The sequence below is a fragment of the Oncorhynchus tshawytscha genome, linkage group LG02 (genome assembly GCF_018296145.1).
Source record: "Oncorhynchus tshawytscha isolate Ot180627B linkage group LG02, Otsh_v2.0, whole genome shotgun sequence".
Lineage (NCBI taxonomy): Eukaryota > Metazoa > Chordata > Actinopteri > Salmoniformes > Salmonidae > Oncorhynchus > Oncorhynchus tshawytscha.
The window spans coordinates 35,758,206-35,780,481 of record NC_056430.1 but is presented as its reverse complement, the minus strand read 5'-3'; the positions used below and the strand labels follow the sequence as shown (position 1 = coordinate 35,780,481).

General features: G+C 43.8%; 1 protein-coding gene across 1 annotated transcript in view; it reads right to left on the bottom strand.

Moving 5' to 3' along the window:
• LOC112216904 (sodium channel protein type 8 subunit alpha-like) overlaps positions 1-5,671 on the bottom strand; it is a 114,055-nt gene extending 108,384 nt beyond the window's left edge. Inside the window, exon 1 of the mRNA XM_042297419.1 lies at positions 5,566-5,671. The gene's annotated coding sequence lies outside the window, so the exon portion shown is untranslated. The remainder of the gene's footprint in view (positions 1-5,565) is intronic.
• Between the last annotated feature and the right edge of the window lie 16,605 nt (positions 5,672-22,276).

Below are 22,276 nucleotides of genomic sequence, written 5' to 3'. Positions count from 1 at the left end.
CGTAAGAGTAGGGGTATTAACCCCGGTGTCCTGGCTAAATTCCCAAATCTGGCCCTCAAACCATCACGGTCACCTAATAATCCCCAGTTTACAATTGGCTCATTCATCCCCCTCCTCTCCCCTGTAACTATTCCCCAGGTCGTTGCTGCAAATGAGAATGTGTTTTCAGTCAATTTACCTGGTAAAATAATAGATAAAAATAAAATATATATATTTTTTAACTTAATATGGTCAAATCCAGAAACTATCATTTCGAAAACAGAACGTTTATTCTTTCAGTGAAATTCGGAACCGTTCCGTATTTTATCGAATGGGCGGCAACCCTAAGTCTAAATATTGCTCTTACATTGAACAACCTTCAATGTTATGTCATAATTATGTACAATTCTGGCAAATTAATTATGGTCTTTGTTAGGAAGAAATGGTCTTCACACAGTTCGCAACGAGCCAGGCGGTCCAAACTGCTGCATATACCCTGACTGCTTGCACGAAACGCAAGAGAAGTGATACAATTTCCATAGTTAAAATAAATTAGTTATCAGACAATATTAACTAAATATGCAGGTTTCTTTTAAATGTAGTTCTATATTGATTTTAAGAAAGGCATTGCGGTTTATGGTTAGATACACATTGGTGCAACGACAGTGCTTTTTTCGCGAATGCGCTTGTTAAATCATCACCTGTTTGGCGAAGTAGGCTGTGATTCGATGATAAATTAACAGGCACCACATTGATTATATGCAACGCAGGACAAGCTAGATAATAATAATAATATACATAGTAATATCATCAGCCATGTGTAGTTAACTAGTGATTATGTTAAGATTGATTGTTTTTTATAAGATAGGTTTAATGCTAGCTAGCAACTTACCTTGGCTCCTTGCTACACTCTCGTAACAGGAGGTCAGCCTGCCACGCAGTCTCCTCGTGGAGTTCAATGTAATCGGCCATAATCAGCATCCAAAAATGCAGATTCCCGATTGTTATGAAAACTTGAAATCGGACATAATTAATCAGCCATTCCGATTATTCGGTCGACCTCTACCCCAAAGATACTACTAATATTTACAACTGTGCTGATGTGGAAGAGGAGGGCAAACATTGTCGCTAAACTGCTTGAAGTCAAAATTGCATTGCCACTTACCATTAGTCACATGTTCAATAAGATGTTCTGCAAAAATACTAACAATACAGAAATATTATTGCTCTATTATGAGGTTCTGCCAATCATATGTTGGAAACCATTATCAAGGAAACCTACAGTAGTTGAACACTTTGTGTAGATAGTAACAAGTGATTCTAAGAACAAGAATAACTGTTACCTGTAGGCCAATGTCTCTATCACAGGCCGCAAAGGGTAAGGTATACCCTAAATAAAATAATCTGTGATTGATAATTGTGCATGCCTCTCATTTTCCAGTCGACATGGAACAACTTAATATGCAATATAGTTATACCTATGGCTTGCATAACCAACTCAGTGCTCATAACCAACTCAGTTAGCGTCCTCCCTGAGATTTGAAGGTTGGACAGTTCGATCGCTGGTCAAGTCATACCAGACTGTAAAAATGGGACCCGATGCGTCTCTGCTTGGCACTCAAGATAGATTGGGAGTAAGGCCCAGAGATAGATGAGCGTCCTATCCAGGGCGTGTACTTGTACATCAAGCTGCCTCACACTACAGAAACAAGAGATAGGCTCCTGCTCCTATGAGCCATTGTGGCTTGCAAAAGCAAAGGCTTGTGCAAAGCTAATCTCTTACTTTGGTTTACAGCGTTAACAGTATTGAGTCAAGGAACAGCTGTACCGCTCAAGAAAATATGGTGTCACAGTACTGAAGGGGCAGAGCAGGCAGGTGGGCTTCAGATCTCTTGTGGGAATATCCTGATGGTGCCATGACATGACAACCAGTTTCTCTAAATACTGTCCCACCAATGACTCATTTAAAGACTAATGGCCAAAGGGGTCCTTCGCTGCTTGCTCTCTCACACATAGTCAGTGTCAAAATATGTGTATTTTATTTGTTGAACCAGAATGATTTTAGTAGGTTAAGTCCATCTAGTCATCTCTTAAAATGTGTTGACTTGCCTCTCACCATAGCCAGCTAGCTAGATAATGTATCGAACCTACATCGCTAACTACATATACTAGCCATCATTGCTAGTAACTACTAGTAGCTTGCAGCAAGCACCATGCCCGGTCTGTCTCCCCGTGTCCCCTCCCGAGAACTCCTTGCTCACCAGCTGTCCTAGCCAGCATAACAAATATAATCTGAGTCATTCAGTTTATAGCACTGCTTTGCCTCTTCCTCTCTGATCCAGAAATACTTTTACGAAATTAAGAGCACCGGCATTACTGTCTGGACATAGCTAGCAAGCTCAGACAACCTTTTTCCCCTCACTTTACCAAAATCCCGCCCACAGTGTTTGAATGACAGGTCTAACATCAAAAATGAAAATGCAAATGAGCAATGAGGAAACTAAATAGCAAAAGGAAGCATTGCAATTGATTGATTGAATTTGATTGATCATTATAATTGACAGTCTAAAAATACACAGCGTATAAAAAATAATTGTCAATTGCAGTTGACGATTTTATTTTGTCACAATGCATGCTGTCACAAGGACATGAAATTTAAAAAAAGAGTAATTATTTGTAATTTAAGCCTTCACATTTCGTTTTTAAATGTGTCAGTGTTGTACTGGATAGTAGGCCTACCATGGAAATGAAATATTAAACATACTTTGCGATGTATTTTTCAAATTGGCAGGCATCATGCATACTCAATCATGAAAATGATATAGCAATAAAAAAAAATCATTCAAATTATAAACATTTAGGAAATTGCTAACATGATATTGATTTAACATTTGACCATTTGCATTTCCAATTGAGTTTGGGCAGCTAATCGCTTTCATAAAGAAACAAGTCAAAACCATGAAAATCTTTCTAACCTAAACCACTGACCTCAGAGATTGTACCACTAGGAAATTAACTCGGCGTTTTAAGTAACCCAACGCAACCTCCGAGTCTCCTTCCACAAATGCTACATGAATTGATCTACTTTCAAGGTGAATAACAAACACCAATGCAACACAGGACATACAGGGACCTCATTTAGGCCTACTAATGATGGCATAGAGGAGCTGTCCCACCGGCTTTTCTACAGGGGATGTATCAAGTAAATCAAGACTATTCATTATGTTCTCATTCGGGCTGCAGGTAAACCATGTCATTGTAATAGCCAACCACATTTCAAGAAGAATCACCCTGTGATGCAAAATATTTCATTCAAAAAATTAAGGCTACTCACGTGTCCATTCATTCGCTGCGAGTGCATGCTGTTGCTAATTTCATCCCGGACATTCAAACCCAATAAGCATGCGTATTTATCAATAGCATAATTGTAACATCCGTTCACATTTTCTACAGACAGACGAATGATTAGTCCATTGTGAGGATTGTTAATCGCATGAAACCGAACCGAAACTCCAGTGGCTTCTGGAAGCCGCAGCACGGTCTCCTTCGATCCCACTGCCTGTCGCTGTTCCTTTCAGCACCACTGATGCAGCCTCAAACGAAGCGCTCGCTGGAGTCCTCTACGCATGTGTCCTCTATGCCAAGATAATACATCCAAACGCCCGCTTCGAACACACAGACAGCGTTCTTGCGCAAAATAGTACGCAGCATCATCTGGATATGTATACAACAAAAGTTCAACATTCACCTTCTGCTACCATTTCTGTCAAGCCGTCTAAGCATACAGTTTGGCGCATTTGTTCGATATATCCAACGTATGCACCACACCGAACGCACTGCAACTGCCTCTGCAACGCAATACTGCAAGGCCAACGCAGCGTTTCATTGGAAATTAATGTAATTCTGGTGTACCAAAATGCAATGACTCTGGTGGTGTGTTTGAAGCGTTTGAAGTGTTTGACGCCTGTAACTGAACTATTTATCGCAACTGTTGCATTCCGTTATTGAGAGGGGAGTTAAGGACTATGAAACTGAAAACACTGGACATCGTGGAGACTGAACTGAAGAGGAAGAGCAGAGGAGTGAAGATCGATTGGGGAGAGAAACGCAACTGGATAGAGGAGTCTACACGGCCGGTCGAGGTTAGCAGCAGCATGCGATATCCCAGTGAGGGCCTAGTGTGCCTCTGTAGCATCACCAAATGCTAGTGGCACACATAATTCAATAAAAAAGCTAATTGATAGTTCCTAATATAACATCGACTGGATAGGCTACTGAATGAAAGCACTGTGGATTGGAATAGGCTATATACACAAATATAAACACAATATAGTCATGGTGTGCTTTCAGTGTTGTAGCACACATCTATGAATGAACAGGGTACCCTAAACTCCAGCCAACAATGGAAGTCATTCAGAAAACGATTCATGTTTCCCATGTCAGGACTACAATCGATTAAATGATGAGTGGATTTCCTCCTCAAAAAGTTGTCATTACAAGCTATTACTTGATAAACCACATATTACATGTAAAACCGTTAAGCAAGGTAAAATGCGCACTTTTTTGGCCTATTTGTTATAAACTGGTAATAACGTTTCAACTGTATGGTCTATCAGTCTTACTTTGTATTGTAGTCCATGCACTGTTTACACACACGCGCGTGCCTTGTCCTGGCGTGTGGGCCAAAGCCTTTACTAAAATACTGCAGTAAAGAGGATGCTTCTGGGTAGGCTTCTATGACAGAGCCACAATACCACTTGAAAACATGCAGTGATGGTAGAAATTCTAGGCTGTTATTCATTTAACTGTGTTGCTCCAAAACAATCTCTACCCGAGGTAAATTGTATACATTGCTATTATTTTGATAAGGTGTTTTGTTATGCTCCCCATAACCATTGACGGCTGTATTTTAGTACCACACCCGAGAAGGCTGCCTAGGTGCGATAAGGTTCCTAAGATGAACACGTAAGGGTTATAACACCATCTTGGACATTTATTTCCACCTCTATTTGGGGATGGGACTGTAAAGATGGGAGGGGTACCGCGGTCCCTCTTCAACTGCCAAAACTGAGGCATAGCCTACCTATCTCACGTAATAGAACCTGAAAATGAGTACTGCAAGGGGAGGGGTAATCGAGTGAGGGTGGGGTGCTGTGCAAGAGGGGTAAAACTATCACAATTACAGTTAAATTATTTTACAAAGGATTAGGGTGTCGAGAATATACATTGACTCAAAGCGCATACCGGTACTTTTTAGGGCTCCATGTATATTTTGACACATTGAAATCTCATTCCGTTCAGAGGCAGGCCAACACCCCAATTTACCTGCTTTATCACTAGCCACCCCTTTCCGCAGTATAAGCGCATCTTTTTCAGCTAAAGAAAGTAATCCATACATGTAATTTTGGTTTTCCATGCATATTTGCCCAAGCTTTGACAAGGAGCCCTATACACAAACGCGAGGATAAAAGATGCTGAGAGGGACCGCTCTGCGGCATTGGGGTGCAGTTGTAGACAGGGAAGTAGCATGCATGGTCCATCCTCCACCAAAACCCAGCCTGACAAGACAACAGGATATTTACTTACTTTTCCCGCATTAACAGAAATCCAGACAGCCGGCACTGAACTGCAGATGTCCAAAAGATTCGGGAGAAACTGCGGCTGTCGCCATATTGTCGCTGCTAACTCCCTTCCCAGTGCGTGCGGGTACCCTGCATAATTGATGACTCTCAGCAAATTGTTAGGGAGTGTCGGTAAATGCCTTTGGTTTGAAAACGGCCCAGGGACCGTAAGATCGCAAAACAAAATGAAACAAAGTTATTGAACTAATAGTTAAGAAGACTATCGTATAATTCGTTATCCAAAAGTTAAAATTGACGATTTGTGGGTTTGTTTTAGTGGATGACAAAACTGTTACATTACCTGCATCTCCCAGGAATAAATATATACTCGATTTGAATGTGCATGGTTTCTAAGAAGCCACCATTAAGCATGAATTATACTTCAGTGAGTCCCTTAGGTGAGTCATAAGCATGCCCTTCCTCTTGATTAGAAGGAAACTTGAGAGGGAATTAACCTTATAAGTCCTGATATCCCAGCAAAAATCGTATTTTTATTTATCTGACTTTCATATATCTGCATGTCCAGCCCTTACATTTAACCTCACAATGATGTGTTTTAGCATTTTTTTATTCGGGACAACCAGGGCTACACGTAGAACAATTTGACATAAACAGTTGCATTCATGAGTTTTATTGATAACAGTCACAAAAAATATGGTCCACCAAAGGAAAACCCTGATAAAAATGAATTTCTATGAAGTCTGTAAGTACAGAAATGTTTTGCTCACTGGGAATTGAATATCCAACTAGTCAGTGACAACTCTGTGGTGTTTGTGACAGCAATTATGTGAGCTTTATAAAGTATTAGGCTATAGACACTCTGTCATGGGATTTCCGCAGTATATTCGGAAAGTAATCAGACCGCTTTACTTTTTTCCAATTTTCCCCTCATAAATCTACACAAAATACCCCATAATGACAGTGAAAACAGGTTTTTAGAACTTTTTACACATTTTTACAACAAAAACTGAAATACCTTGATTACATAAGTATTCAGACACTTTGCTATGAGACTCAAATTGAGCTCAGGTGCATTCTGCTTCGATTTATCCTCCTTGAGATGTTTCTCCAACTTGATTGGAGTCCATCTGTGGTGAATTAAATTGATTGGACGTGATTTGGGAAGTCACATACCTATCTATATTAAGGTCCCCCAGTTGACAGTGCATGTCAGAGAAAAAAACGCCCATGAGGTTGAAAGAATTGTCCGTAGAGCTCCGAGACAGGATTGTGTCGAGGCACAGATCTGGGGAAGGGTACCAAAAAATGTATGCAGCATTGAAGGTCCCCAAGAAAATAGTGCCTCCATCATTCTTAAGTGGAAGAAGTTTGGAACCGCCAAGACTCTTCCTAGAGCTGACCACCCAGCCAAACTGAGCAATCGAGGTAGATCAACAAGATGCTTCTGGTCTGATGAAACCAAGATAGAACTCTTTGGCCTGAATGCAAAGTATCCCATCTGGAGGAAACCTGGCACCATCCCTACGGTGAAGCATGGTGGTTGCAGCATCATGCTATGGGGATGTTTTACAACGGCAGGGACTGGGAGACTAGTCAGAATCGAGGGAAAGATAAACGGAGCAAAGTACAGTGAGATCCTTGATGAAAAGCAAGCACACAGCAAAGACAATGCAGGAGTGGCTTCGGGACAAGTCTCTGAATATCCTTGAGGGTCTCAGCCAGAGCCCAGATTTGAACCCAATCAAACATCTCTGGAGAGACCTGAAAATAGCTGTGCAGCGACCATCCCCATCCAACCTAACAGAGCTTGAGAGGATCTGCAGAGACGAATGGGAGAAACTCCCAATATACAGGTGTGCCAAGCTTGTAGCATAATTTCCAAGAAGACTCAAGGCTTTAATCGCTGCCAAAGGTGCTTCTGAGTAAAGTACTGAGTAAAGAGTCTGAATACTTATGTAAATGTGATTTCAGTTTTTTATTTGAAATACATTTGCAAAAAATCTGAGAAAACTGTTTTTGCTTTGTCATTATGGGGTATTGTGTGTAGATTGATGAGGGGAAAAAACAATTTAATCAATTTTATAATAAGGCTATAACGTAACAAATGCATTGCATATTTTTTGTAATGTCAGTTGAGTTGAATCAACAAATCACAGCACATATTGATGGGTATACTTCCTGTTTTTGCTTCCTGCTTTTGCTTCCTGCTTTGCTCCTATGGGTATACTCGCAATGAGAGCCAGTCCACCCATTATGCCATCATTGACTTGAATGGGGACTCCCATTCTATTCATTCTATTTCTATGGCATCACATGCAGCCAGGAGCGGAGGAAAGGATAAAATGTTCATGAAACATTTACGAGATTGGCTGCGGAAGCGGGGCCTACTTTGAGTTCTACCCATCTGGTTGCAAGGTGATTTGCACTGACCCCAATCTTCACTTCGAGAAGTAGGCTATCTGCAAAAGAGCCTGGCTGTCAATGACCACTTAACGTTCGAAAGCTTTCTGGACACGTCGGGCGAGGACATGGGCGAAGTAAATGTTGACTCAGTGGGCAATGTCATCTGCATGCTGGTTCTGTGTTCTGTCCATGACAGACTGCGAACATTGCAGGAGGCGTATCACATAGTGAGGCCTGCTAATTGATTCTCTTTACAGTATACAATTGAGAGCTTATGCATGGGAATGAAAGCAATAGGCTAACATCCATCAGCTGTCAACATAGTAAAAAGTATAATAACAATAAGTTGATCAGATAAATGTAAAAAAACAAGCCTAGGTCTGTCAGGAATTATTCCCTTTTGACAACAGTTAGGATTATATAAATGGTAGTCCCCACTAATGTTAGGACTTCCTGTGTGGTCTTGATGATTAAATCTACTTTCCCACAAATCATGGCAACAGTGTTACTCAGATTATCTATTGATAACATAGTCTGAGTGCCAGTCTGTTTGTGCTATCATGCCAAACAGATTTGGCTTGACAATGAGCAATGGAGTTTGCAAGAGCACAAACAGATCTGAGATGAGGCTAGTATTGGTACCATTGTGAGACAGAGAAAAATGGCAACATTGTAACATTTAACTCAATATGCAATATGTAACATTGAAACTTTTGTCCATCTCACTGAAAGGCTCAAACCATCATTTAACACTATAACACATGCCAAATGTATATATAATATGATACATTACATGATTTCATAAAATCCTGGAATTTGCTTGAGCTGGTGTTGCTTATTGTCACGTTCTGACCTTTATTTCCTTTGTTTTGTCTTTATTTAGTATGGTCAGAGCGTGAGTTGGGGTGGGCAGTCTATGTTTGTTTTTCTATGTTTGGTTTCTGTTTCGGCCTAGTATGGTTCTCAATCAGAGGCAGGTGTCATTTGGGGGGGGTTACAGAAACACCCACCAACCAAGGACCAAGCAGCGTGGTAACAGGCAGCAACAGCAGCAGCAGGAGAGGCAGCGGTACTTGGAGAAATGGACTTGGGAAGAGATTTTGGACGGTAAAGGACCCTGGGAACAGCCAGGGGAATATCGCCGCCCCAAATCAGAGCTGGAGGCAGCGAAAGCAGAGAGGCGGCATTCTGAGGAGCTAGCAGGGCAGAGCGGCTGGAAGCCCGAGAGGCAGCCCCAAAAATTTCTTGGGGGTGGCACACAGGGAGTGTGGCGAAGCCAGATAGGAGACCGACTTCCCGTGCTTACCGGAGAGAGAGAGGGACCGGGCAGGCATCGTCTTATGCAGTGGAGCGCACAGTTTCCCCAGTGCGTGTGTATAGCCCGGTGCGGTACATTCCAGCTCCTCGTATCGGCCAGGCTAGAGTGGGCATCGAGCCAGGTGCCATGTAGCCGGCTCTACGCATCTGGTCTCCAGTGCGTCTCCTTGGGCCGGCGTACATGGCACCAGCCTTACGCATGGTGTCCCCGGTTCGCCAGCACAGCCCGGCTACCGGGAGCATTCAACCAGGTAAGGTTGGGCCGGCTCGGTGCTCAAGAGCTCCAGTGCGCCTGCACGGTCCTGTCTATCCAGTGCCACCTCCACGCACCAGCCTTCCGGTGGCAGCCCCCCGCACCATGCTGTCTCTCCGTCTTCTGCCTACAGGTGCTCCCTCCTGTCCAGCGCTGCCAAAACCTTCCTCCTCTCCAGCGCTGCTAGAGTCTCCCGTCTGTCCTGAGCCGCCAGAGTCTCCCGTCTGTCCTGAGCCGCCAGTCTCCCGTCTGTCCTGAGCCGCCAGAGTCTCCCGTCTGTCCTGAGCCGCCAGAGTCTCCCGTCTGTCCTGAGCCGCCAGAGTCTCCCGTCTGTCCTGAGCCGCCAGAGTCTCCCGTCTGTCCTGAGCCGCCAGAGTCTCCCGTCTGTCCTGAGCCGCCAGCCAGCCAGGAGCCGCCAGCCAGCCAGGAGCCGCCAGAGCCGTCAGTCAGCCAGGAGCTGCCGGAGCCATAAGTCAGCCAAGCGATGCCAGAATTGCCCTTCACTCCGGAGCTGCCGGAGTATCCCGCCTGTCCGGCGCTGCCGGAGTCTCCCGTCCGTCTGGCGCTGCCTGGAATCTCCCGTCCATTCGGGACCCATTTCTAGGGTCCCCAGTCCGAGGTCGGCGGCGAGGGTTGCTGTGTTTAAGAGGCCACGGAGGCAGACAATGAGGCGGACAAAAACTGTGGTGAAGTGGGGTCCACTTCCCGTGCCAGAACCGCCACCGCGGACAGACGCCCACCCAGACCCTCCCCTATAGGTTCAGGTTTTGCGGCCGGAGTCCGCACCTTTGGGGGGGATACTGTCATGTTCTGACCTTTATTTCCTTTGTTTTGTCTTTATTTAGTATGGTCAGGACGTGTCTATGTTTGTTTTTCTATGTTTGTTTTCTGTTTCGGCCTAGTATGGTTCTCAATCAGAGGCAGATGTCGTTAGTTGTCTCTGATTGAGAATCATACTTAGGTAGCCAGGGTTTCACTGTTTGTTTCCGTGTGTGTGTTTGTTCGCCACACGGTACTGTTTCGGTTTGTAGATTTCACGTTATCGTTTATTGCTTTTGTTCGAGTGTTCATTTGTCTTTATTAAAATATCGTCATGAACACTTACCACACTGCATCTTGGTCCGATCCTTACTCCTCTTCAGACGAAGAGGAGATCTGCCGTTACACTTATTTTATAAAGCAATATATAGCTGTGTCTGTCGCTATACCCCATTGAGGTGCCCCCTGGCCTGGGACTTATTAAGGCACAGCTGTTGGTTGGCTGCTGGTTGGGGGGGGGGGACCAGGGTCTTCCAAATTATTATTTATTTAGTCATTTGCTCATTTAAAACTACTTTTGGTATCTTATACCTACTTCATACAATACCAAAACAACATTAGTTATTGTCTTCTTAAATTATGAAAACAAATTTACCCAGGCCTGTCATATTTGATTGACAACCCTGTCTGTTGCATGAGTTTAACTTCATCAGGTCATATCTAGCTAGCTAAGTTACATTCAGGCGACAAATGGATAAAAAGTACAAGTCAGGTGCGCTAAAACGCAAAGAGCGAGAGAATAAGAAAAATGTAATTGCATCCGTCATGCTTGCAACCACTGCTTTAGCCTGACAGTGGCTAATGAGGCCGGTGTTGATGGAAGCATGGCTTCCCGCCCGTAACCACGGCTGTTACGGTGATCATATTACTACCACACTGGTGGTCACGAGTCATGATGGCAGTCAAATTTCACATGACCGTTTAGTCCCGGTAATTAGGCTTCTCCAACCTCTGATGCTACTGATGGTCATTAATAGCCTACAAAATTTGCTAACTGCCTGGTACTCAGCACTCTATTGTCCCTCTAATCACTCTGACATCAATACAAATGTATCCAAAATTGAATCAAACACTTCCTGAGCTCATGATGAGCAACATTTCTATGGGCTGAGCAATTGCGTAAGAAAACAGAGTGATGGCCTCTATTAAAAAGAGGATGATCCCATCAGCTTTCTATTGGCTAGGCCTACTATATTTATTTGTCAACTTTCCTAATGTTAAGTGCATTGCTTCTCTTTAAAACAGGATGAAATAAAAATGAACCACTGCAATAGTGTCCTCCATTCGCTATTTAAGTGCATACTGTAGATGACGAGTATTTTTTCCCCTGCCCCTGTTTCGAGACAGGTGCATGATAATGGTCCATTCTAAATAAAAACAAATTTCACACATAAGTTATTTAGTGTATAGAAAGACACGATTAAATCAAGAATACTCTTATGAGTGACAATACTAGCCTATCACTTGTGAATTATATATTTGCTGCCAGGAAATTCGAGGCATTGTCAAGTGCTTGTCAAATGGTGAATGAGAGACTGATGAACAGCTGTGTACAGCCTGTACAAAAAACAAAGCAGAGCTCATGTTTTTTATCAGACTTTTTTAATCATTAGTGTCACACCCTGATCTGTTTCACCTGTCTTGTGCTTGTCTCCACCACCCAACAGGTATTTCCAATTCGTCCCCATTATCCCCTGTGTATTTACACCTGTGTTTTCTGTTTGTCGTTTGCCAGTTCGTCTTGTCCCGTCATGTCCTACCAGCATGTTCCTGTGCTCTAGTTTGAGCTTTTTCTAGTCTTCCCAGCTCGGACCTTTCTGCCTGTCCTGACCCCAATCCTGCCTGCCATCCTATACCGTCAGTTTGTGGTGGAGGTCAACGCCTCGGACATCAGAGTGGGGAAAGTCCTTTCCCAGCATTCTGCCCAGAACATGAAGCTGCCTCCCTGCACCTTCCCATCGCCTTAATCCCGCTGAGAGGAACTACGACACGGGAAATTGAGAATTACTCACAGTTAAGATGGCGTTGGAGTAGTGGAGGCACTGGTTAGAAGGGGCGGAACACCTATTCTTGATGTGGACAGACCATAGGAACCTGGAATATCTTCGCACTGCCAAGCACCTCAACTCCAGGCGGGCGTGATGGGCCCTGTTATTCACTGGTTTTCATTTCACTATATCCTACCGCCCGGGGTCCAAGAATGTAAAGCCTGACGCACTCTCATGTCTGTACAGCCCCGCCACTACACCATCGGACCACGAGACCATCCTCCCTACTTCCTGTCTAGAGCCTGCTATCTTCTGGGGAATAGAGTCTGATCCGGCTAACCAGGATGTTTGTTCAGGATTCTGCCCGTACTCCGGTCCTGGAATGGGCACATTTCTCGATGCTCTCCTGTCATCCTGGCTCCCGTCGGACCTTGGCTTTTGTCCGACAACGTTTTTGGTGGCCCACCATGGTTCTTGACTTCTCCGTGTTCGTTATTGCCTGCACTATGTGTGCACAAAATAAGACTCCATGGCAAGCTCCGTCTAGCCTCCTTCAACCACTCCTGGTCCCATATATCCTTGGACTTCGTCACGGGTCTCCCTCCATCAGATGGCACCACCACCATCCTTACGGTGGTGGATAGGTTCTCCAAGCCGCCCATTTATCCCCCTTCCTAAATTGCCCTCAACAAGTCCTCAACTGGCAGCTTCATTAAATAGTACGAGCAAAACACTCAACGTCAACTGTGAAGAGGTAACTCTGCCTAGACAGAGTTCCTCTGTCCAGTGTTTGTGTTCTTTTGCCCATCTTAATCTTTTATTTTTATTGGCCAGTCTGAAATATGGCTTTTTCTTTGCAACTCTAGAAGGCCAGCATCCCGGAGTCGCCTCTTCACTGTTGACGTTGAGACTGGTGTTTTGCAGGTACTATTTAATGAAGCTGCCAGTTGAGAACTTGTGAGGCATCTGTTTCTCAAACTAGACACTCTAATGTACGTCCTCTTGCTCAGTTGTGCACCGGGGCCTCCCACTCCTCTTTTTATTCTGGTTAGAGCCAGTTTGCGCTGTTCTGTGAAGGGAGTAGTACACAGTGTCGTACGAGATCTTCAGTTTCATGGCAATTTCCGTGTTTTTGTTCATTAACGGTCAATTACTGTGAGCCGGCGGTTATTTGCTTGACAACAACCGGCTGACAAAATTCCATGACTGCCACAGCCCTACCAGTGGTTGTAAGGATTGACGCTGGTAGAGACGAGAAGCAGGTACAGGGAGTGAACATTTAATGGTAACAGATATGGAATAGGACAGGACAGCATCTGGACACGAACACATAACAACATTAATGCAGACACAGGGAACAAACAGGGGAGCAGACAGTTATAGACGGGGCAATCAACAAAGGGAAGGAGTCCTGGTGAGTCCAATGAGCGCTGCTGCACATAATGATGGTGACGGGTGTGCATAATGAAGGGCAGCCTGATGCCCTCGAGCGCCAGAAAGGGAGAGCGGGAGCAGGCGTGACAGTGGTCATGGGGGGGGAAAAACACAATAGGAGGAGGTGGACCACCAGCAACTGGGAGGAGGTGGAGGGGGACAATTGCATAGCCAAAGTAAGGCTAGTTATAGCCGAGGATGTTTCTGCTGACGGCGACACAAGCAGCAAACCACCTTGCAGAGCCGCTCTCACCCCTCTTCCAGCAGTGCTGAATAAAGCACCAAATGTTTTAAAACATTTGGGTTTAAATGTATGTTGGTGTTTTGAAACAGTTTACTAAAGAAGACGTACAGTTGACGTCGGAAGTTTAAACTAGGTTTTTCACAATTCATGACATTTATTCCTATTAAAAACTCCCTGTCTTAGGTCAGTTAGGATCACCACATTATCTTAAGAATGTGAAATGTCAGAATAATAGTAGAGAGAATGATTTATTCAGCTTTTATTTCTTTCATCACATTCCTAGTGGGTCAGAAGTTTACATACACTCAATTAGTATTTGGTAGCATTGCCTTTAAATTGTTTAAATTCTTTGGGTCAAACGTTTTGGGTAGCCTTCCACAAGCTTCCCACAACAAGTTGGATGAATTTTGGCCCATTCCTCCTGACAGAGTTGGTGTAACTGAGTCAGGTTCGTAGGCCTACTTGCTCGCACACGCTTTTTCAGTTCTGCCCACAAATGTTCTATAGGATTGAGGTCAGGGCTTTGTGATGGCCATTCCAATACCTTGACTTTGCTGACCTTAAACCATTTTGCCACAACTTCGGAAGTAGGTTTGGGGTCATTGTCCTTTTGGAAGACCGATTTACAACCAAGCTTTAACTTCCTGACTGATGTCTTGAGATGTTGCTTCAATATATCCACATAATTTTCCTGCCTCATGATGCCAGCTATTTTGTGAAGTACACCAGTCCCTCCTGCAGCAATGATGCTGCCACCCCCATGCTTTTAGGTTGGGATGGTGTTCTTCTGCTTGCAAGCCTCCCCCTTTTTCCTCCAAACATAAAAATGGTCATTATGACCAAAAGGTTCTATTTTTGTTTCATCAGACCAGAGGACATTTCTCCAAAAAATACAATCTTTGTCCCCATGTGCAGTTGGAAACCGTAGTCTGGCTTTTTTATGGCGGTATTGGAGCAGTTGCTTCTTCCTTGCTGAGCGGTCTTTCAGGTTATGTCGATATAGGACTCGTTGTACTGTGGATATAGATACTTTTGTACCTGTTTCCTCCAGCATCTTCACAAGGTCCTTCGCTGTTGTTCCAGGATTGATTTGCACTTTTCGCACCAAAGTATGTTAATCTCTAGGAGACAGAACGCGTCTCCTTCCTGAGCGTTATGACGGCTGCATGGTCCCATGGTGTTTATACTTGCGTACTATTGTTTGTACAGATGAACGTGGTACCTTCAAGTGTTTAGAAATTTCTCCCAAGGATGAACCAGACTTGTGGAGGTCTACCATTTTTTTTCGGAGGTATTCGCTGATTTATTTTGATTTTCCCATGATGTCAAGCAAAGAGGTACTGAGTTTGAAGGTAGGCCTTGAAATACATCCACAGGTAGACCTCCAATTGACTCAAATGATGTCAATTAGCCTATCAGAAGCTTCTAAAGCCATGACATCATTTTCTGGAAATTTCCAAGCTGTTTAATGGCACAGTCAACTTGGTGTATGTAAACTTCTGAATCACCGGAATTGTGAAACAGTGTGTTATACGTGAAATAATCTGTCAGTAAACAATTGTTGGAAAAATGTATTGTGTCATGCACAAAGTAGATGTCCTAACAGACTTGCCAAAACTATAGTTTGTTAACAAGAAATTTGTGGAGTGGTTGAAAAAGTAGTTTTAATGACTCCAACCGAAGTGTATCTTAACTTCAGACTTCAACTGTACATCCTTTCTAACTAACTGTCTAACTGGATCTAATTGACACCTGCATTGCTGAGATCAGATATATCAAATCAAACTTTATTTGTCACATACGCCAATACAACATTACCTTGAAAGGCTTACTTACAAGCCCTTAACCAACAGTGCATTAGTTCAAGAAAGAGTTAAGAAAATATTTACCAAATAAACTAAAGTCAAAATTATAAAAAGTAACACAATAAAATAACAATATCGAGGCTACATACAGGGGGTACAGGTTAGTTGAGGTGATTTGTACATGTAGGTAGGGGTGAAGTGACTATGCATAGATAATAAACAGTGAATAACAGCAGTGTAAAAGCAGTTTCCTCTGACACTGCCTAGTATATAGGTCCTGGATGGCAGGAAGCTTGGCCCCATTGATGTACTGGGCCGTACTCACTAACCTCTGTAGCGCCTTACAGTTATATGAGCAGTTACCATACCAAGCAGTAATGCAACCGGTCAGGATGCTCTCGATGGTGCAACTGTAGAACTTTTTGAGGATCTAGGGACCCATGCCAAATCTTTTCAGTCTCCTGAGAGGGAAAATATGTTGTCGTGCCCTCTTCACGACTGTCTTAGTGTGTTTGGACCATGATAGTTAATTGATGATGTGGACACCAAGGAGCTTGAAACTCTCGACCTGCTCCACTACAGCTCTGTCAATGTTAATGGGGGCCTGTTTGGCCTGCCTTTTCCTGTGGTCCACTATCAGCTCCTTTGTCTTGCTCACATTGAGGGAGAAGTTGTTGTCCGGGCACCACACGGCCAGGTCTCTGACCTCCTCCCTCGTCTCATCATCATTGGTGATCAGGCTTACCACTGTTGTATCGTCAGTAAACTTAATGATGGTGTTGGAGTCGTGTTTGGTCACGCAGTTGTGTGTGAACAAGGAATACAGGAGGGGACTAAGCACACACCCGAGGGGCCCCAGTGTTGAGGATCAGCAGATGTGTTGTTGCCTACACTTACCACCTGGGGGCGGCCCATCAGGAAGTACAGGATGCAGTTGATGAGGGAGGTGTTTAGTCCCAGGGTCCTTAGCTTAGGGATGAGCTTTGTGGGCGCTATGGTGTTGAGAGCTGAGCTGTAGTCAATGAACAGCATTCTCACATAGGTGTATCTTTTGTCCAGGTGGGAAAGGGCAGTGTGGGGTGCGATTGAAATTGTGTCATCTGTGAATCTGTTGGGGTGGTATCCAAATTGGAGTGGGTCTAGGGTATCCGGGAGGATGCTGTTGATGTGAGCCATGACCAGCCTTTCAAAGAACTTCATGGCTACCTACGTTAGTGCTACTGGGCGGTAATCATTTAGGCAGGTTACCTTCACTTCCTTGTGCACAGGGACTATGGTGGACTGCTTGAAACATGTAGGTATTACAGACTCGGTCAGGGAGAAAAATGTCAGTGAAGACACTTGCCAGTTGGTCCGTGCATGCTTTGAGTAGCCGTGCTGGTAATCCGTTTGGCCCCGCGGCTTTGTGAATGTTGACCTGCTTTAAGGTCTCACATCAGCTACCAAGAGCGTTATCACACAGTCGTCCAGAACAGCTGGTGCTCTCATGCATGCTTCAGTGTTACTTGCCTCGAAGGGAGCATAAAAGACATTTACCTCATCTGGTAGGCGCGCGTCACTGGGCAGCTCAAGGCTGGGTTTCCCTTTGTAGTCCGTAATAGTTTTCAAGCCCTGCCACATTCGATGAGCGTCAGAGCTGGTGTAGTAGAATTCAATCTTAATCCTGCATTGATGCTTTGCTTGTTTGATGGTTCGTCTGAGGTTACATCGGGATTTCTTATAAGTGTCCGGATTAGTGTCCCGCACCTTGAAAGAGACAGCTCCAGCCTTTAGCTTGATGTGGATGTTGCCTGCAATCCATGGCTTCTGGTTGGGATACAGTGGGGCAAAAAAGTATTTAGTCAGCCACCAATTGTGCAAGTTCTCCCACTTAAAAAGATGAGAGAGGCCTGTAATTTTCATCATAGGTACACTTCAACTATGACAGACAAAATAAGAAAAAAAAATCCAGAAAATTACATTGTAGGATTTTTAATTAATTAATTTGCAAATTATGGTGGAAAATAAGTATTTGGTCAATAACAAAAGTTTATCTCAATACTTTGTTATATACCCTTTGTTGGCAATGACAGAGGTCAAACGTTTTCTGTAAGTCTTCACAAGGTGAAATTGCTCAATTTGGCTGGGAGGCCAGCTCTAGGAAGAGTCTTGATGGATCCAAACGAATGATGAAGGCCACTGTGTTTCTGGGGACCTTAAATGCTGCAGACATTTGTTGGTACCCTTCCCCAGATCTGTGCCTCAACACAATCCTGTCTCAGAGCTCTATGGACAATTCCTTCAACCTCATGGCTTGGTTTTTTCTCTTCTCTGACATGCACTGTCAACTGTGGGACCTTATATAGGCAGGTGTGTGCATTTCCAAATCATGTCCAATTAATTGAATTTACCACAGGTGGACTCCAATCAAGTTGTAGAAACATCTCAAGGATGACCAATGGAAACAGGATGCACCTGAGCTCAGTTTCGAGTCTCATAGTGAAGGGTCTGCATTGGTGGATACTTAAGTAAATAAGGTATTTCTCTTTTCGCTTTGTCAGTATGGGGTATTGTCTGCAGATTGATGAGGATTTTTAAAAATTTAATCCATTTTAGAATAAGGCTCTAACATACGTAACAAAATGTTGAAAAAGTCAAGGGGTCTGAATACTTTCCGAATGCTCTGTATTCCGAGTTAACCATGGATCTCAACACTGACGCAGACCTACCATTCCTCATTGCCAATGACATGCACCGAATCTGACCATTCTCCATAGAATCTACAAGACCATTCCCATCTGCAGTCAGAGCGAAGTTCTAGTCGCATGAAGCTCATCAAGAGCTATTTGTGTGCATGCATGAATGAGGCCAGACTATCCAATCTCACTTTGCTTTGTTTTGAGCAAGAAAAATAGCCACGAGAAGATGTCTGCGGGTTGGGGTGATGCGATAAAAAATATACAAAATAATTCTGATTTTTCAGGGGGTGCTGCAGCACGTCCTGTGGCTATGGCAAGACATAGACATTTACAAAGTGGTTTGGCAACATGAAGGAGGGGAAGATGACGTTTTAAAATGGGACCTTGATTTGTACATAGTTCGTTCACTTGTTGGGATTATTATTTTGTTTTAAAGGACTGCATGATGATGGAATTAACAAATTGACTACTAGGCTAAATCAATCTACAAAATGGCAAGATTGGCTGAGAAGAGTGAAAAATCTGGTGAGTGAAACATCCTTTTTTATTGGTCTTTGGTTAAGATAAAAGCAGTCAAAATGTTATTTCAGGCCCTCTTGCTCATCACCTCTCTGCACTTATAGGCAGTGTGTGTGTGTGTGTGTGTGTGTGTGTGTGTGTGTGTGTGTGTGTGTGTGTGTGTGTGTGTGTGTGTGTGTGTGTGTGTGTGTGTGTGTGTGTGTGTGTGAGTGTGTGTGTGTGTGTGTGTGTGTGTGTGAGAGAGAGCGCGAGAGAGAGAGAGACACTGCCTGCCATGTGTTGCTTACACTGTATCTGTTTTTGAGTTGTAGACTTACGTATCTACTTTATCTTTGAATGTAGGCCTTTTTGTCTACTAAACAACCGCTTCATGCCTTAGATTAATGATTTTGATTAATGGTTTTGATGAATCTTCGCTTGGGTGCTGCTGACCATGGTGCCGACTACCTGTGGAGCTCTCCTGGCCGCTACGCTTTGTAGAGCGACACGTCATTGGTGCTAAAACATTGTTTTGCTATTAGCGGCCGACTGGCAACCTGTTTTCTTTTTTTTGTGTCTGGCAAAGTGAAACACCGTATCTCTCTGTGTGTTTTATTGGAAATCGGATTGCATGGCTCTATATGTGATAATGCCTAATTTGCATTTATGATTGGCCATATAAGCTATACTTTAAAAAATGATTTGGTCATAAGGGCCCCTCAAGACCAATCCACCCCCTCTGTGCTGAGACCCTAGCACCGCACCTGGTTGTAGGCCATAGTTTTGTTGAATTAGTATTTGCTATAGCTAATGTGGGAAGCTACAATTAATATGTTCTCCAGCTCGCTACCACCAATGTTTTCATTAAGCGCCAGCTGTTGGCTAATCAACCGGTTACAGACTCATTTTCAGCCAGCTACATTTTCCACTTCATATTAACCAGGCTACTTTTCATTTAAAAGCTTCAGTTCGCCAGTCCAGCAAGCCTTCTCCCACTAGAATGAATGATATGCATCTTCTAACAATCTATTGGTAGGATAGGCGCCTGTCAGTCACAAAGCGAACGATGACAGGACAATGCAGAAGAGAGGAAGAAGCGAAGCAAGAGGTTTCACAGCCCAATGCATTTCTATGGGCTTATTTTGGAACTAAGCTTGATGCCTGCCTTCCCGGACAATGACTCCCGTTTTAGGGCGGAGACATGAGCATATTGTCATTATATACAGATCTCCAGTTGCAGTCCAAAAAAAATACACAGAGGGAGAGAGCATAATGCACATGAATTTTCACGTCCAATAAGTTGTAACGATGAGTCAAAATCCACGGCATGTCTTAATAATTTTTTTCTGACACATTCATTTATAAAAGGTGTCGGACTTGAACTGACTGAATAAAGTCGATCTCCTATATCCCTTTGCCATTCATAAATAATGCAACTTGGTTATACTGTATGTCCTATGGTATCGCATTGGGACAAGTAACCTAAAGGATTTCCTAGGTTTCCTTTCCTAGCATGTCGGGGCCAGACAGTGAGTGACTCTCGTCTCGTCAGTCAGTGTAACCTACCGAATCACATCAGTGAGAGAGCCGTTCATTTGGTTACCTATTGGTAGGCCCAGGCTTTTTAGCGCTTATCTGCAGATAAATTATGAAAACATTTGATGAAGTTGGTGAATCATCACTGCAGGAACAATGGGCTAGCCTGGCAAACCATAAAGAGCATGGCCGGCATGTCAGCACCCTGTAAACTCCTCCACATAGATGACGAGCCCACATTTGTGAAGAAACTGAACCTGTTCTACAAAATATTTGACACCCATAATCACACAAATGACTGCTTTGCTGTCCTACAGACTGTCCCTGCCTCTCACGCAGAGGAAATCATTGTTACCACAGAGCAGGTCACAAAGGTTTTTAAACAACTGAACCCAAAAAAGGCCTCTGGGCCAGATAATGTGAGCCTAGTCCTCCTCAAGACCTTTGCTGAGGAGCTTGACCCAGTCTGGCAATCCATCTTCCAGTTATCCATCGACTCACACACAATACCACAGGCCTGGAAACGTTTCACTTCATCCCCATCCCGAAAAAGCCATGCCCCAAGGAGCACAATGACTACCACAAAATCTTACTACAAATCTTTGAAGAGAATAGTGGCTCTGAACCTAAAACTCTCTGCAGATAGGAAACTAGACCCTTACCAGCTAGTATATAGAAACGGGCGCAGTACAGAGGATGCAATGACCACCCTCACACACCTGATTCTGAAACACCTAGACCAACCAAAAACATATGCCAAAGCACTCTTTATAGATTTTTCCTCTGCTTTTAACACCATACAAACACACCTTTTACTAGCCAAAATGAAAGAACTGGACATTAACCCACACCTCATTTACTGGTAACACTCATTTCTCAGTAACAGAACTCAAGGTAAACAACACTCTCTCCCCTCCTGTGGTCACCAACTGGGGAGCCCCACAAGGTTGTGTGAGCTCACTCGTCCTTTTCATTCTGTACACCAATTGCACAAGTCAAAACACCAAGCATTTTATGATTAAGTACTCCGATGACACTGTCCTGCTGGCCCTAATGGAGGACAACAGCGACCTCCCACTGTACCTAGACAGTGTAAACAGCCTTGTGCAGTGATGTGACAAACTATTTTGTCCGGAATGTCACAAAAACACATCTTTGAGCCCAGGTCAGTGGCTGACCGAAACCAGGTAGTCATTCACAGTGAACACATCCAGCAGGTCTACTCTCATATATATATCTGGGAGTACATGTTGACCATGCCCTGAGATGGAGTGTCAAAGAGGACTATGTGCTATGTGTGTGCTAAGGTGCAACAGTGCATGCACTTTCTCTGCAGACTGAAGTCTTTCGGGGCAACCTTGGAAATACTGAACATGTTCTTTTGCTCCACTATCCAGAGTGTATAGTAGTACTGCATCACTGCTTGGTACAACACACAGTACAGGCAAAAACCAGGGTGTCAAGCCTGCTGAAAACTGCCCAAAAAAATATTGTCAAGCTGACCATAAAAACCTTTCTGGACAGCTACCACACAAACATGCTGAGGACGGCAAACAAAATATCAGAGCCCCCCTCCCATGTGCTCAACTCAGAGTTTGTGCTTCTGCCATCCAGGAAGCGCTACAGACTCCCCCTGTGCAAACTGGTCAGGTACAAAAATGAATTTGTGCCACATGCACTGACCCTTATGAACAAATAAGGAAGACATTAGGGACACAGTAGATTCACTCATTCAGGACC